This window comes from Chenopodium album, chromosome 8 (assembly GCF_948465745.1).
Source record: "Chenopodium album chromosome 8, dcCheAlbu1.1, whole genome shotgun sequence".
NCBI classification, from domain to species: domain Eukaryota; kingdom Viridiplantae; phylum Streptophyta; class Magnoliopsida; order Caryophyllales; family Amaranthaceae; genus Chenopodium; species Chenopodium album.
Genome location: NC_137841.1, coordinates 53,439,872 through 53,455,976, shown reverse-complemented (window position 1 = coordinate 53,455,976; position 16,105 = coordinate 53,439,872). Strand labels below are relative to the sequence as shown.

The following is a 16,105-nucleotide window of genomic DNA, read 5'->3' as shown; positions in this document are numbered from 1 at the left end:
ATGATGTAGGGTTGAGGGTCGATTTTCGGTGATTGTTTCAATTGACAGAATTAGGGTTGCAGCCACTAGGTGAAAAAAGGCAATTGGCAGCGGTTCAAACCCGGTCTAAGGCACCGGTTTGAACCGCTGCTTATGTGAGGGGTGCCAAAAACATGGTTTTTGGCACCGGTTCAAAACCGGTGCCATAGGGTGTAATAGGCACCGGTTAACCGGGGCCATAGGGTGGAATAGGCACCGGTTAATCGGTGCCTAAAACTGCTCTCCCGCCATTTTTTTTTTATGTGGGGGATAGTTTAGGCACCGGTTGCTGCCTAACCGGTGCCTATTAACCAATTTTTTTTTTTTCGTTTTTTTTTTCCATCGTGCAATAATATTTTTAAAAAAAAAACCTGCAATAATAATAACCTGTAATTCCAGCAGTTATATTAAATATAATAATTAATAATTTTATTATTATAATAACTAATAATAATATTATTAATTATTATATACAAAAATATACAAAAAATAATATTAGAAACAAGAATTCAATTATATATATAGATATAATAAATATTCCCAAACGCAATACAAAAAAAAAAAAAAAAAAGTTGCTTACATATACAAATAATAGTAAGTACACATATATAATGAATAATAAGTTATATAGTTCAAAAGTTAACATAAATAATTTACAATTATACAATGCCATTTACATGTTGAAGGTGATAAAAGACGCCAACATGTCACGAACTTCATTAAGCTCCTTGATTGTCAACGGACCATCCTTTTGGACCTTGCAAAACTTGAAACACAAAAACATTATTTTAAAAATAATTAATTAGGCAAACAATATGTATTTTATCAAATATTACCTATATGACTTCTATATAGCCCATTTACTACATTACTTATCAAATAAACTATTTCTTTCTCATAACATGTCAATATTGGATAGTTGTATGTGTGTAAGCCCTAAAATTGTATAGGAGAGCATTTTGTTAAGGTTTATGACGCTTTTTACCCAAAATGGCCCGAATATGGCCTATATGACCTTACTTTGCCCATTTCCTACATTTCTTATTAAATGAACTTTATTTATCTCATAACATGTCAATATTATCTAGTTATAGGTGTATAAGGAAAGAAATCACATCTAAAGAGCATATTAACACAAAATGGCCCTAATATGGCCCATATGACTTCTATTCAGCCCATTTTCTACCTTTCTTGTGAAATAGCCTTTTTGTTTCTCATAACATGTCATTGTTGGATAATATTAGGTGTCTAAGGCTAGAAATCACATCAATATAACATTTTAAGAAGTTTAACAACGCATTTTACTCAACATGGCCCAAATAGGGCTTATATGACTTCTATGTAGCCCATTTTCTACATTACTTATCAAATGAACTATTTCTTTCTCATAACATGTCAATGTTGGGTAGTTTATGTGTGTAAGCCCTAAAATTTTATTAGAGAGCATTTTATTAAGGTTTATGACGCTTTTTACTAAAAATGGCCCGAATATGGCCTATATGACCTTACTTTGCCCATTTCCTACATTTCTTATTAAATGAACTTTATTTATCTCATAACATGTCAATATTATCTAGTTATATGTGTATAAGGAAAGAAATCACATCAAAAGAGCATATTAACACAAAATGGCCCTAACATGGCCCATATGACTTCTATTCAGCCCATTTTCTACCTTTCTTGTGAAATAGCTTTTTTGTTTCTCATAACATGCCATTGTTGGGTAATATTAGGCGTCTAAGGCGTGAAATCACATCAATATAGAATTTCAAGAAGTTTGAGGACTTACCTCATCAAGATGTTGAGTGTCCGTACAATGATTCACAATGTCAAGCATGAATCTCATCACATACAAAGCACAATCAAGTCCATTCTCTTGTTGTGCGCACTAGCATATGACAAACAAATCACATCAGTGAAACATGCAAAGGAAATGAGAAAATATTTACTACCATAGATTTTCAAGATAATCACAATATCATGTAAATTACCAACGGTGTCTTCCATGTTGGACCCTTTGGAGCACGACAATGTAGCTTCTTCATAACACTGTAGTATAAAAAAGTACATTCAAATTTGATTAGTCGTATGATTACTAAATTAGTTATTATTAGTAATAATCATCACTATAGGTTGCTATATATATTTAATTTTGCAATATAGACTTCACGAGCCACTTCTCCGATGATCGAGCTGAATCAAGGTGATAAATTGTGTTAGTGGAATTACAAATCACCATGAGGCTCCAATGCTCCCTACATAACTTCACAATAGACAAGGTAATTAATATTTAGGAGTCAACATATAATGAGGCCAAATCGATTGAATTTGACATGGTTAGACTTACTCTCTATAACATGGGGCAAATATGAACTTGTCTCCCGCACGCGCTGATTCCCTTATACTCTGTTCAACATAGTACAACACGTCATGGGGGTTGCCTATGATTTTAGTAGTGGATAACTGCTCGGGGCATAACCACCCAACTTTACAAGGAGAATCAGTGTCAGTTAAGTGCTCCTGTAGTGCTCTGCGTGCATGAACATTGAATAATTTATCAGATGTAGGATAATCACCATCAATTTGAATAACTTGAAAAAAGTATAGATTATGTGGGCATTGAAGTACCTCATGAATGTTTGAATGAGGGAAATGTTAAGCTTTGAACCACGTAGAAATTCCTTCACATCTTCTTTGCTGATCCATGCAATTGCATCCTCATCATAGTGGAACATTGCCTTAGGAAGTGCAACTTCCATGGGATCGACCAAATGACAAGCACGGTTGTGAAGAAAGGTCATGTTAGTAGAGAGCGATTGAAGAACAATGTCTTCAACAAGGGGAGTAGGTGGCATGGGTGAACCTTTCGAAGAGTGCAACTTCGACGCTTGTTCACTCTTGGACCGTTGTTCACTTAGCTTCTTCTTAGGTTGATCAATTCTTTAAGGCTTCTCCACCCTCTTTCTCTTTGAAGTTTTGCTTCCATTGAAAATCTGAAATAGTTTGAGAAATAATAAGTTTCAACTCACAATCACTTATACATATGTAATTATGATATGGTTTGGGAATGTATAAGTTTAGTAGTTGAGAAATGAAGAAAATAGCCAAGTGAGTAGACATTTCGGCTCAAAATGGCTTTATTTTGATGAATTGGACCCAAAAACTTAGAACTTGGCGATTTTTATGTAATTTCAAATGACAAACACTTATAAATATGTGATTATGAGTTGTTTTGAGATGCAAGGAGTTTATAAGTTGAGAAATGAAGAAAATAGCCAAGTGAGTAGCCATTTCGGCTCAAAATGGCTTTATTTTGATGAATTGGACCCAAAAACTTAGAACTTGGCGATTTTTATGTAATTTCAAATGACAAACACTTATAAATATGTGATTATGAGTTGTTTTGAGATGCAAGGAGTTTATAAGTTGAGAAATGAAGAAAATAGCCAAGTGAGTAGACATTTCGGCTCAAAATGGCTTTATTTTGATGAATTGGACCCAAAAACTTAGAACTTGGACACCTTCAGCTGACATTTCAAAATCGTCAAGCCTACGCTCGAACTCATCTTGAGCCTGATCCTCTGGCTCACCCAAGTCATCCTCCTTATTCACATCATAAGGAGCATCACTATCATCGGAGTCGTCATCCTCGTACTCGTCCTCATACTCATCATCGTCAATGTCCTCTACCAAAGGAGGATCATGATTGTCCGCCATGAGATATAAGCACCTGTCAAAGCAATCATAAAACAATATTAGTGTATAGTAAAGTATATGCATGATAGTTATTATGGTTATGTAGAAGCTATTTAGCCATTTTCACCTACTTATTATGGTCCTATAACCTTGTATATGCATGATAATGAGTACAAAATGCCAATTTCAATCTACATATGGAAAATAGGTTGTTAGAATGAATAAATGTTAGTTCATACACAAAACAAAGGAGTTGGGTTAAGTAGAAGCTATTTATGCCAGTTTCACCTACTTATGGTCCTATAACCTTGTATATGCATGATAATGAGTACACTTAGGCAATTTCAAACTACAAATATATCATTTTCGCCTACTTATGCTCCTATATACATGATAACTAAACTATATTTGCAATGAAACCATTACTAACTTTTAATCAAACTACCTCATTCTGAAATTCCTTCGTTGTGGTCTGATCGCATATAACCTGCTTCGTTGTCTATGTCATTTAGTACAACAGGTCTAGGAAAAGTGAAAGGTGCTGAATCATCAAACGCATCATATTCTTCCTCATCCTCAACATCTCCAATGCCTAGGATTCTTCTTTTGCCAGCTAGCACTATAGACCATTTTGAATCCATTGGGTCAGTTACGTAGAACACTTGCTTAGCTTGAGATGCAAGGATAAATGGTTCCGCACTATCATTCAAGTGGCCAAGATCTACAAGAGTAAAGTCCTCATGTTTGACGTTACGCCTGATATTATCAACCCACTTACACTTGAAAAGAGCAACCGTGAAGTCACAATAATCAAGCTCCCATATTTCTTGAATTCGACCATAGTATGACAACTCTGCATCGACAGGTTATTTATCCTTAGAACTTGCAAACTCCCTTGACGATGCCACAAGAGTTACACCACTGTTTTGGGTGGAGGAAGATTTCAAATCACGAGCCTCGGTCCAAAAAGTGTACCCATTGATGTCATATCCCTCAAATGAACGGACATCATCCCTAGGACCGTACGCAAGCCACCGTACTGTATCGGTCACATTAGTATCATTCAATCAACTCATTACTCGTTCACGAAACCAATCAACAAATTTCTTATTATGCAACTGCATAAGTGCCCTTTCACCTTTGGATGGAAATTCGGCACGCAAACAAGCCATGTGCTCGTCTAAATATGGGTGCACATCTGAAACATGGTGCAACACATAAAGGTGTGCTTGTAAGAACTGATCTCGGTCTGGTGACATTCGTTTCGACCCAATTGTGACATGACCATCAAGTCTACCTTCATGTCGAGAAGTAGGAAGACCAATAGGTTGAGCAAGGGCTATGTAGTCCGCCACAAAGTTACCTATCTCCTCACCCACTATCCCTTGCATTATACTTCCTTCAGGGTGAGCTCGGTTTCGTACTTTATCTTGTAATGTACCCATGTGTCTTTCAAAAGGGTAGCACCACCTCATGAACACTGGACCGCACAACTTAATCTCACGCACCAAATGAAGAACCAGATGAACCATTATGTCAAAAAATGAGGGTGGGAAATACATCTCAAATTTGCACAAAGTCACAACCACATCTGCTTGCAAAGCATCTAGTGTACAAGGATCAAGAACTTTGCTACAAATTGTATTGAAAAACGAACAAAGGCTTGTAATCGCTTCCCTCACGTGTTTCGGTAGAATACCACGGATTGCAATCGGTAGGAATACTTGCATGATAATGTGACAATCATGGGATTTCATACTTGTCAGCTTCAATTCTCCATTTAAGGTTACAAATCTTTTCATGTTAGATGAGTACCCTGATGGAACCTTAATGCCGTACAAACATGCACAAAACATACGTTTCTCTACCCTTGACAATGTATAGCAAGCCGGGGGTAAAAAATTCTTTTCATCCTTCCCTTTACCCTTAACTTTCTTCTTTGACGCATATTTGGCCTTTCCCTTTCCCTTGCTCTTCTCCTTCCCTTTTTTCAAAACACTTTCATCTTCTATTCTCGGCTCCTTCCCCTTTCTAACCTTTTCTTGGGGCCACAATTATGGACGAATCCCCATCTCTTTCAAATCTAACCGTGCACCCTTTCCGTCCTTTGTTTTGCCTGGGATATTCATAAGCGTCCCCAAAAGAGCATCACATACATTCTTCTCTATATGCATCACATCAAGACAATGCCTAACGTCATGTTCTCTCCAGTACGGCAGCTTCCAAAAGATTGATTCTTTCTTAAACAGAGCAACTGAGACCACAGTTTTTTCTAATTTTCCAAACATCGTTTGTATCCCTTTCACCCGAGCACTAATCTCAGCACCAGTCAATGGTCTAGGCACAGTATCCTCTTCCACGGTTCCATCGAAAGCCTTTTTCTGCCTACAGTACGGGTGATCACGCCTAAGGAACCTTCGAGTCCGTAGGTACACATCTTTGTGAGAATGAGTCAGGTATACGCTTAATGTGTCATCAATACATATGAGGCATGCTTTTTTCCCTTTGACCTTGTACCCACACAAGTTGCCATATGCAGGGAAGTCATTCATGGTCCACATAAGGGTTGCACGCAATGTGAACATCTCGTTCTGATGAGCATCGAAAACGGAAACCCCTTCGTCCCACATCTTTATCAAGTCGTCAATAAGCGGCGCAAGGTAAACATCTATGTCGTTTCCAGGTTGCTTAGGACCAGTTATTAGCAATGAAAGCAATACATACTTACGTTTCATGCACAGCCAAGGAGGCAAATTATAAATCACTAAAAGTACCGGCCATGTGCTGTGTTGGGTACTAAGAGTGCCAAATGGATTCATCCCGTCCGTGCACAACCCAAGCCTTAAATTTCTGACTTCATTAACAAATTCCTCAAACTTCAAATCAATGTTCTTCCACTGTGGAGAGTCAGCTGGATGCTTCAGCATTCTGTTTTTCTTTCTTCCCTCTGCATGCCACCTCAAGTTTTTAGCGTCTTTTGGTATTGAGAACAGACGCTTAAACCTTGGAATAATGGGAAGATACCACAACACCTTAGCAGGAGGTCCCTCCGTGCCAGGATTGCAACTCATGCGCTTGTACCGCGATCGCTTGCATCGTGGACACTCCTGAAGTTTTTCATACTCATTTCGATACAAAATACAGTCATTAGGACATGCATGTATCTTCTTATACTCCAAACCAAAGGGACACATGAGCTTCTTTGGATAATAATAAGACTTAGGAATTTCATTTCCATCAGGCAACATATCACTTAATGCGGTCAACAAAGAAGTAAAACTGATGTCCGTCCACCCATGCTTCGACTTAATGTTGAAAAGTGTTAGCACGGCCGATAGTTTGGAGTATTTTTTGCACCCGGGATACAAAGGCTTTTTGGAAGCCTCCGATAATAATTCAAACACTTCACCTTCAACACCTTGCAACATCTCATCCACTTGTTCATCCTCGACCTCATCCGCCTGATCTTCATCGGCTCCATCCTCACCATTATCAACAATATACTCATCATTCTCATATTCCTCGTCCACATGAATCTCAGTGCTTCTAACACGCACATCATTCCGATCAAGATCCCCACTGTAGTCTCCACTTTCTCCGTGCCAAATCCACACATGGTAAAATTGCCTAAACCCACGACATAATACATGATCTCTAATGATTTCAACACTATCGACCACATTCACACAGTTACAATCAACACAAGGACAATAAAGGCCTTTGCCTCCCAGTGTGCGTTGATAAGCTAAAGCCCTCTCGCAAAACTCTTGAACCCCATTCCAAAATTCCAATGTATCGCGTCTACCATACATCCAACCACGATCCTTCTCCATTTAGTAAATTTTCTCTAAACATATATATAGCACCATATAATTATAATGTGTAAGTGCTACATATTTTATGTAAATCAAATTCAAGTACAAAACGTGAATATACCATTCATATAGTGAAAAAATGCATGTTTCCAAAGGGTCCTTATCACTCCAACCTAACCCATCCTTGAATGTCTACTCTCACTAGTGAATGTATGTCAACTTTCCAATTTTAAGGAAAATCCGACAGCATTTCCCCCTAGTTCTCCAAGTACACGATGTAGATAATTAATTACCCACATATGTACCCAGAGAACATAGTGAGGAAATGGTAAGCCAAGATGTTCCTTAAAATCGAAAAGAAAACATACATTCACCACCTAAGTGAGAGTACACATTCAAGAACAGTCCCAACCGGGGACTATTCAAGACTTTCTCCTAATGAGAAAGCCGTGAACGGGTATCTAGGCATATGATGATGCAATTCAAGTATTCTTTATATTGTTGTATTTATTTGCAATTAAACAATACACAAGTTGCAATTTCATGAATAAACTTTTATTAAATGGATGAATAGAAAGAAATATATCTAAGTAAAGTTTAGTAGTCACACCAATATAGCAACTACCCACTTGAGCTCAATATGTAGTCCTCAAGCTAATTAAACTCTTGCTTCAATTCACATATGAATCTATATATTAAAAAAACAAAAACTAATTCTCTAATATATTCACAAATCTCTAATGTATTCACAATTCTCTAATTTATTCACAACTAATTAAGTGGCAATATCACTATTTCTCTAATTTATGCACAATTCTCTAATTTAATCACAATTCTCTAAATTATTCACAAATCTATAATGTAATCACAATTCTCTAATTTATTCACAATTTTCTAATTTATTCACAATTTTCTAATTTATTCACAACTAATTAGAAGCAAGGTCACTAATATACACATTAAAACATACAAAAACTCAACTAAGGAACAAGGTAATGCAAAATTACTAATATATTCAATCGAGGATCAAGAGTCAAAGCATTCAATCACAATAACTTGACTAAGAAATCACCATCTGGAACAAAAAGAAAAGTGCATGGAGAAAAATAAACTCATTCTTTTTCACCAAGCTTCACTGTAGTTCCTCCGTATTCACGGTATCCCCTTCTTTGACAGCAACAGGAATATGATTCCCCGTCTTGTCACGAAGGCCAGGTCCAACAGCAAGAACTTTGCCAGAATTCAGCTGAAATCGAATCCAAGCAACAAAATTCAGTTATAAATCCTTAAACTGATTCAATTATCAAAAACCAAACTCCCCAAAACAAGGCATCATAAACAAATTTCACAGCCAGCAATGTAGCACAAACATACAATTTTAATCCCAACAATGTAGCACAATTTTAATTTAAAATAAGATGAACCCATTAATTTTCTTTGCATTTCATATACAATCTAAGCACAATTTTAATCTAAAATAAGATGAACCCATTAACTTGAAAAGATGAACTTACCCTAAATTAGTTGGAGGTGGAAGAGGCTAAGGGGATGAGAGAATGAAAAGACCCACGCTGGTGGAGGAGGCAGTGCGCGCTGGTGGAGGTGGAGGCGGTGCGCGCTGCTGCTGTTGTTAATTGTGTCGCACAGAGAAAGGCGGTGGAGGCCGGCCGTGAAAGACAGAGAAGGGCAGGGCAGGGAGATTCACGGCGGTGGTTTTCGACACCTGAAAGCGCCGGTGAAGGTGGCGGCTGTGGTGGAGGGAAAAGGTGGAGGAACGACTTCAAATACTCTGAGTGAGAACGAAAGAAGGGATGAACGAATGAAGGGAAGGAAAGAGAAAGAGAGGAAGAAAAGAGGAAAAGACGCGGTTTTTTTTTTTTTGAATTTGGCACCGGTTTGAATGGCACCGGTTCAAACCGGTGCCTTTTTTATTTTTGGCACCGGTTCAGGCTGAACCGGTGCCTTTTTTTCTTTTGGTAAAAACCCGCCCAATTCTAGACCGGTTTTGGGCACCGGTTTAGGCTGAACCGGTGCCATATAGGGGGTGCCTAATGCTTTTTTTCTACTAGTGAGCTCAAGGATTTTATAGGGTTGCAGATGTAGAACCAAAGTTACAAAAGGTATTAATTTATACGAAATTTTATAATGGAATTATTGCGATTATGTTGCTATTAGGTGAATGGAGTGAATAAGGTGAATTACGCTGTTGAAATGTTCATTTGATTTGATTGAATGAGGTGAAGTATGCATTCATTAGTGTTATGGTGGACTGTTTAGTTGAATGAATGAGGTGAATTATGTTGTTGAAATGTTCATTTGATGGAATGAGGTGAATTATGCATTCATTGGTGCTCATTACCCATTATATCTATGTGATATTGTGTTAATTTAATGAGGTGAATTATGCAGTCATTAATAAGGGTAAATGTACAAACCTGTTATTCCGTTTGTGGGTAGATTGAGTTTTGTGTTTGCGAATTTGATATAATCGTTCTTGTAACGGGATTATCAAAATGTCATCGGGGAATGGTAAGAATAAACGTACAATGGTGAGGGGTTTTGGGATGCAGGTTGGGGCTGTGGTTGAAGATGTTGAAGAGGGGTATGGGCTTAGTAAGAAGCGTAAGGTATGTGAGCAGAAGACCATGCATTTGTATCCGGAATTGTTTAAGGTACTACAATACTCAATCTTAGATTGTTATCACTGTGTTTTTTCATGATTAATGTTTACGAATGAATTAAGTATACTGTTTTTTTGTGTGATTAGGATGACGGATTAAGTTATGGAGGGACTGTCAAAGGTAGAGCGGAGGTGATGGCTTAACAATCAAAGGCTAGAAGTCGGGTAAGTTTGCTTCCCGATTCAGTGGTCAGTGGATCTAGGAGAGGAACATTAACTTCATTATTGTGATTTCATTGGCAGCCTCCTAACATGAATTGCCACATCGAGTCATTTGGGCGCATATGTCAAAAATTTGATAATAGGAGAAGACGTTGGGTTTGTGAGATGGGATTTGGTAGTGTTTTACATCTTGCGTTAGATATTCATTTACCAAGACAATTGGCATACTGGGTCATGACACGGATGGATCCAATTAGTAAAATGTTTAGAAGTCCAAATGGTATAGAGTTAAAGTTTTCAAAGAATCAGGTTAAGTGGGTACTAGGAATACCAATGGGTTCTAGGACTGTTCCTTGTACAAAAACCATGACCCATCATGAACGTGTAAAGGTTCAGAATATAATTTTGAAGTATGGTAAATCGTGGGAGTCCAAGTCTGGTGAACAGTCTGGTCAGGTCTACACGTATGTAGGCATACCATTAAGTTCAAATATGATGAGTCGCTTGGAGGCGTACTTTGATGCTGGAGAGGAAGAGGAATTCAAGACGTTGTTCTTTATAATTGCTTTAGAGATGGTGTTGTGTCCCACTCAGTCACCCCGGCTTACGTCTGACTTACTACCTGCAATAAGCTGTGCTATGGAGGCAATTGAGTATGACTGGTGTTCTTTAGTGCTGTCGAAGTTGCTGGAGAGCGTACAAAGTTTTGCTCGACGTTTCTATGCTAATGGGTTTTCCAGTGGATGCGGCGGGTGTGCAATATTTGTTGTAGTATGTGTGATTCAGTGTATTATTGCTTGTTTTGTTTTTTCTTTGTGCTTCCTTTCTTAGTAATTGCTTGTTTTCAACATATTGGTAGATATTTTACATGGATCGGTTGGATAGGGATCCTATTCAGTGGGATTTTTTTCCTAGAATTAAAGTGTGGACTATGCAGCAGATTGGGATGGCAGCAAAGTCGGACAAATTATTGTCTGGCGACTACGGGAAACTTGGGATAAGCACTTTTTTATGGTGTAGAGAGGAGTAACTAATTTTTTATTTGAATTTCATTTCTGTGGTTTTTCCTTGTGGTGATCAAGTTATTGGATATTGCCTATAGTGAACAACACCCAAGGGATGCACGGGATAGCGTTGGACCCCAAGCTGGAGTGAATAATGTGAGGTTTGATCTTATAGTAGTTCTTTCATTCACATATTTACGTTGAATCTGAATTTGTTGTGTCGATGCAGATGCATGATTTACCAGTGCCTGGGGTTAACTTCAATACTAGGCAAAGAAGGGGCCTAATGCTTGAGGTGATTCTAAACTGGAAGGAAGGTAACAATATGTAGCTTGTGTTGCACGCAATTCTCAGTTTAGAATGTGTAATGTATTTAGGGTTCAGGAAAAATGATGATAGTTGTTGGATTTGAATATTCTTATATTTACTTAATTGGATATTCAATTTTCAGTTTGGTTGATTCGGGACACATATTTTTCAGTTTAGTTTTTATGACAAATAATTTTTAGTTTGTTTTTGACATATAATTTTCTGTGATGTTGAATAATCAATTTCCAATTTGGAATGTATAATGATAAAGCCCAGAACAAAGGCCTGATATCTTGTTTTTTTGGGCTTATTTTATGTCTAATGGACTTTTTCCTAGTTTTAAGAATGTAATATATTAAGGGTTCTGGATAATGATGATAGTTGTTGCATTTTGATATTCTTATTTTTACTTAATTGAATATTCAATTTTCAGTTTGGTTATTGCGTGACCCATAATTTTCAGTTTGGTTTTTTAGACAAATTATTTATAGTTTGTTTATGACATAATTTTCAGTTTTGTTAAATACTTAGTTTCCAATTTTGAATGTGTAAGGGTATCTGGTGTTTGGGCTGGTATCTAGTTTGTGGGCTCCCTGTTCCAATTTTATATTTGGGCTTATTTTATGTGAAATGAACTTTGTCATGATTTTATGGCATTGTATAATTTATAAGTGTATGTTAAGTACAAAGAGTGCTGAAATTATAGATTTTAGTGTACTGTATGTTTTACAAGTTTAGTGTTTCAAAGTACACTTTATAGTTATTATAATTTGAGGTATGTGATAATTGCAGGAATAATTGTTAATTCAAAAAAATACATATTAGCTCATAAGCAAGTTAAGCTTCAAGTTCAAAAGCAATACATCATCATCATATTGCCCATACTAATGGGACTTTCTAATACATAGGTCCTTCGGGCTTCCTACAAAAGGCGATTGCATTCACTGTCTACCCTAGACACTTAATATATACATGACTTTGTTCACACACGACCTACTTATCTGTGAAGCAAAATATTTCATCCCCATTCCTCATGCCTGCACCCCGAACTTGGTGAATTGGAGTAACCTTTTTGTTCTCATGAATCATCAGGATTTTGTTGGGCCTTACATTGACCTCCTCACTCCAAGCTTGAAAACAGCCCGTCCAGATAGTCGTCTAGCTTAACCAAAACCTTCTTCTTCACTGACTGTGTTCGAGGCTCTCGGAGAATGACTAGCTTCTTACGAACATCCATGTTGCCCTCAGCATGGTTCTACAAATCAAAGCAGAATTTAACAACTACATTTTAACTGAATTTAATGACATATACTTTATAATTTTTTTAACCACTTTCATTCATGGCTATTTTAACTATCAGGTAAATGAACAACTCCGTTTTCACTCAAAATAACGACATTAATAACTACAAATTTAACGACATTAAGAACTACAATTTACCGAAATTAACAACTAAAATCCATAACCGTGTTTTATTTATTTAATTCAGATTTACAATTGATTCAATCCACTAGAGTTGTTCACAATAAAAGTACATCAATAATTAACAACTAAATAATAGTTGCCCAAATTTAAAGATATTAAGATCTACAAAGTTTATCGAGGTTAAGAACTAATTATAAAATTTAGCTAAATCAAAACCTTAAATTTACTTGTTTTTAATTATTAAATTTGAACGAATCTAACAAGTAAAATTTAAGACTTTAAAAATTAAATTTTAACAGGTTTAAAAATTAAATTAATTTGAACGTGTTTAGCAGGAAAAACTTAACGACTTTAAAAATTAAATTTTAACGACATTATCACCGAAAATGACTTAAAATTTTAACTTAAATGAAAACAAAAGCAAAATAAAGGCAAATTCTGATTAAGTTACCCGGTGGCCACGAACCCACAAGACAGCCCCATTCACAATCCCAGCCACAATTGGATTGTGAGTACAATAAACGATTCCACGAGCATTCCTTATAGTAATATCATCCGAATGACAGTCCACCCTCCTATCATAGTCATAGTAAATTTTCAAGAAAGTTTCATTAATCCTAAGCTCATACTCGAGCCCTGGATCGTTGTTGTTTAGGCTGCAAATCCTGAACGAGATCTTTGGAGTATACACTTCGAGCCTTTCCTTCCTAAACCTTGGCCCTTTCTTATCAACAGGCTCTGGCTTAGCACTAGCACTAGTAGAAAAAGTGTTATTTGTAACTGGCGAAATTGACTTTTTGTAACTGGCATTGTTGGTTGCGAATGCCATCGTTACAACTAGTAAAAATTATTCGTAACTGACTAATGTTAGTTACAAATAATGTACTATTCGTAACTTGCTTACCCTAACGCCAGTTACAAAAAGTCTATTTTCCAAGGTAGAAAGCATATTATTTGTAACTGGCATTAAGTTACGCTAGTTATAATTAGGGTATTATTAGTAACTGACAAATCTTAACGCCGGTTACGAATATATATTTTTATTTTTGAAAAAACATATTATTAGTGACTAGCATTAGATTATGCCAGTTACAAATAAATAAATAATTTTTTTTTAATAAATATTTGATTCGAATAAAAGAATGGTAATATATCCTACCAAACGTCCCATCGTAAAATGGGTTACAACCTGTTACAATTCAACCAACAAAACACGTACTCCGAATACTTTCATATAACTTAAAATCATCCACAACATACAATACAAACACTCCAAATAATTCCACAGATGTTGAATTATTCATCCACAACAATACAGTGCAACAAAATTAATTGTACTTTCCAAAAAACAATTAAAACTTGAATAAAAAAAAAAGAACATTGATTTATAATTTTAAAATGTAATAACAATCAATAAGCTAAATAAAAGTAGATATATAGAAAAGTGTTACATTGTTTTATTAAGCTAAACACGACTAATCATAACAGTGATTAATAAGATAACTAGTCTTTCAACAAAAAATTAAGCCTAAAAAACTTAGCCCATTGTTCTCAAATCTCATCTAATTCAACATCGTCGTAGGCTGCAAGTCTTTCCAAATACTCCTTCAAATATTAAAAAAAATACGTGTCTATAATACTTTAATAAAATAAAACATCAACCAAAACTCATATAAAGCATTTTAGCTTGCAAAGAAAGGTAAATTAATCACTAACCTCTTTCAAATTTCCCTTGCAATCCCCATGAAAGGTATTATCTCATACATATATATCTCATTACATAATTAGCACATTCGGTCCGCAACTATTAGCTTTCTCTTTGGTTTGCACCAACTCATTATCCGCATTTTTTGCCAAAGTCATAATCTTCAAGAAAAGATAATTAATATAATTAAGTTACAAATATCTTATATCATTACGTGTGATCAATGTATTACCTCATCAGTAAAGAAGACTAAATCTGCAGGCCACCCCAAATCACAATCCAAGAAAGTTTCTAGTAATGCATATTCAAATACAAACCAGCATCTGGAAAGGAGCATCAAGATTCGCTGTGGTATCAAGCAAATCCGACATATTCTTAGCTTCTTCAGCGGGGCTCTTGGTGTACTCTGATGATGCCCATCCTTCTTTTGCAGAAGCATAGAGAATAGCAAAAACCAACTGTTCCTCTAGTACTATATAGAACCCTTCAATTTGAAAATAAAAACACACCTATATGAAAAGTATAGTACTATATAGAACCCCTCAATTAAAATACAAACAAAACTAATAAGTAAAACAAGCTACACATATAGCAAATAGCTAGCTACAACTATATAAAGTATGGACAATAAGAAGTCATCTGCCCCCTGAGTCAAGATTAATGGCCCAACCTTGTTTAATTAATATAAATATGAGGCCCATGTCCTGAGCTTTCTGGTATATATCAAGCAGTTTTGATGCTAGGACTTACCATTTGACCCAGCCATACCCGTGTTGATACAACCTGACCAAAGTGCAGACACAAAATATGGGTCAACCCTGAAAGGGAGTTGAGATCCACATGAACAACATATAACTGACCCTATATGACAGACCTATCCCTTTATATATAACAGACCCTATATGACAGACCACATAGTACCATAATTAAAATCTTTTATTTAATTGTTATACATATAGTACTATCCCTTTATATATATAAAAAATAATAATACCATAATTGAAATCTGTCCTAAAAAACTGACCCAAAATTGAAATCTGGATTGAAAAACTGACCCAAAATTGAAATCATGATTTCAAATTTGTCTTTTACTACATTAGTTTTTTATTTGAAATAATTAGATGTCCATTTCCATCAAACTAAATTGTTTTAGGTTTTGATCAAGCTGATGAAGCGATCAAGAAAAACAACATGAAGTGGAAGAACAATAATTAAAACAACGTTACTACGATCAACTATTTTTAATAAATTTCACAAAAAGATCAATTGAGCTTCAATGATCACCTATACA

At 36.0% G+C, this 16,105-nt stretch overlaps 1 long non-coding RNA gene across 1 annotated transcript; it reads right to left on the bottom strand.

The window, feature by feature from the left end:
* Positions 1 to 14,523: 14,523 nt before the first annotated feature.
* Positions 14,524 to 15,627, bottom strand: LOC145556125 (uncharacterized). The gene is made up of 2 exons (XR_014091760.1): positions 15,047 to 15,627; positions 14,524 to 14,975 (listed from the first exon to the last, which is right to left on the bottom strand). It is a non-coding gene; the product is annotated as an uncharacterized LOC145556125 (long non-coding RNA).
* Between the last annotated feature and the right edge of the window lie 478 nt (positions 15,628 to 16,105).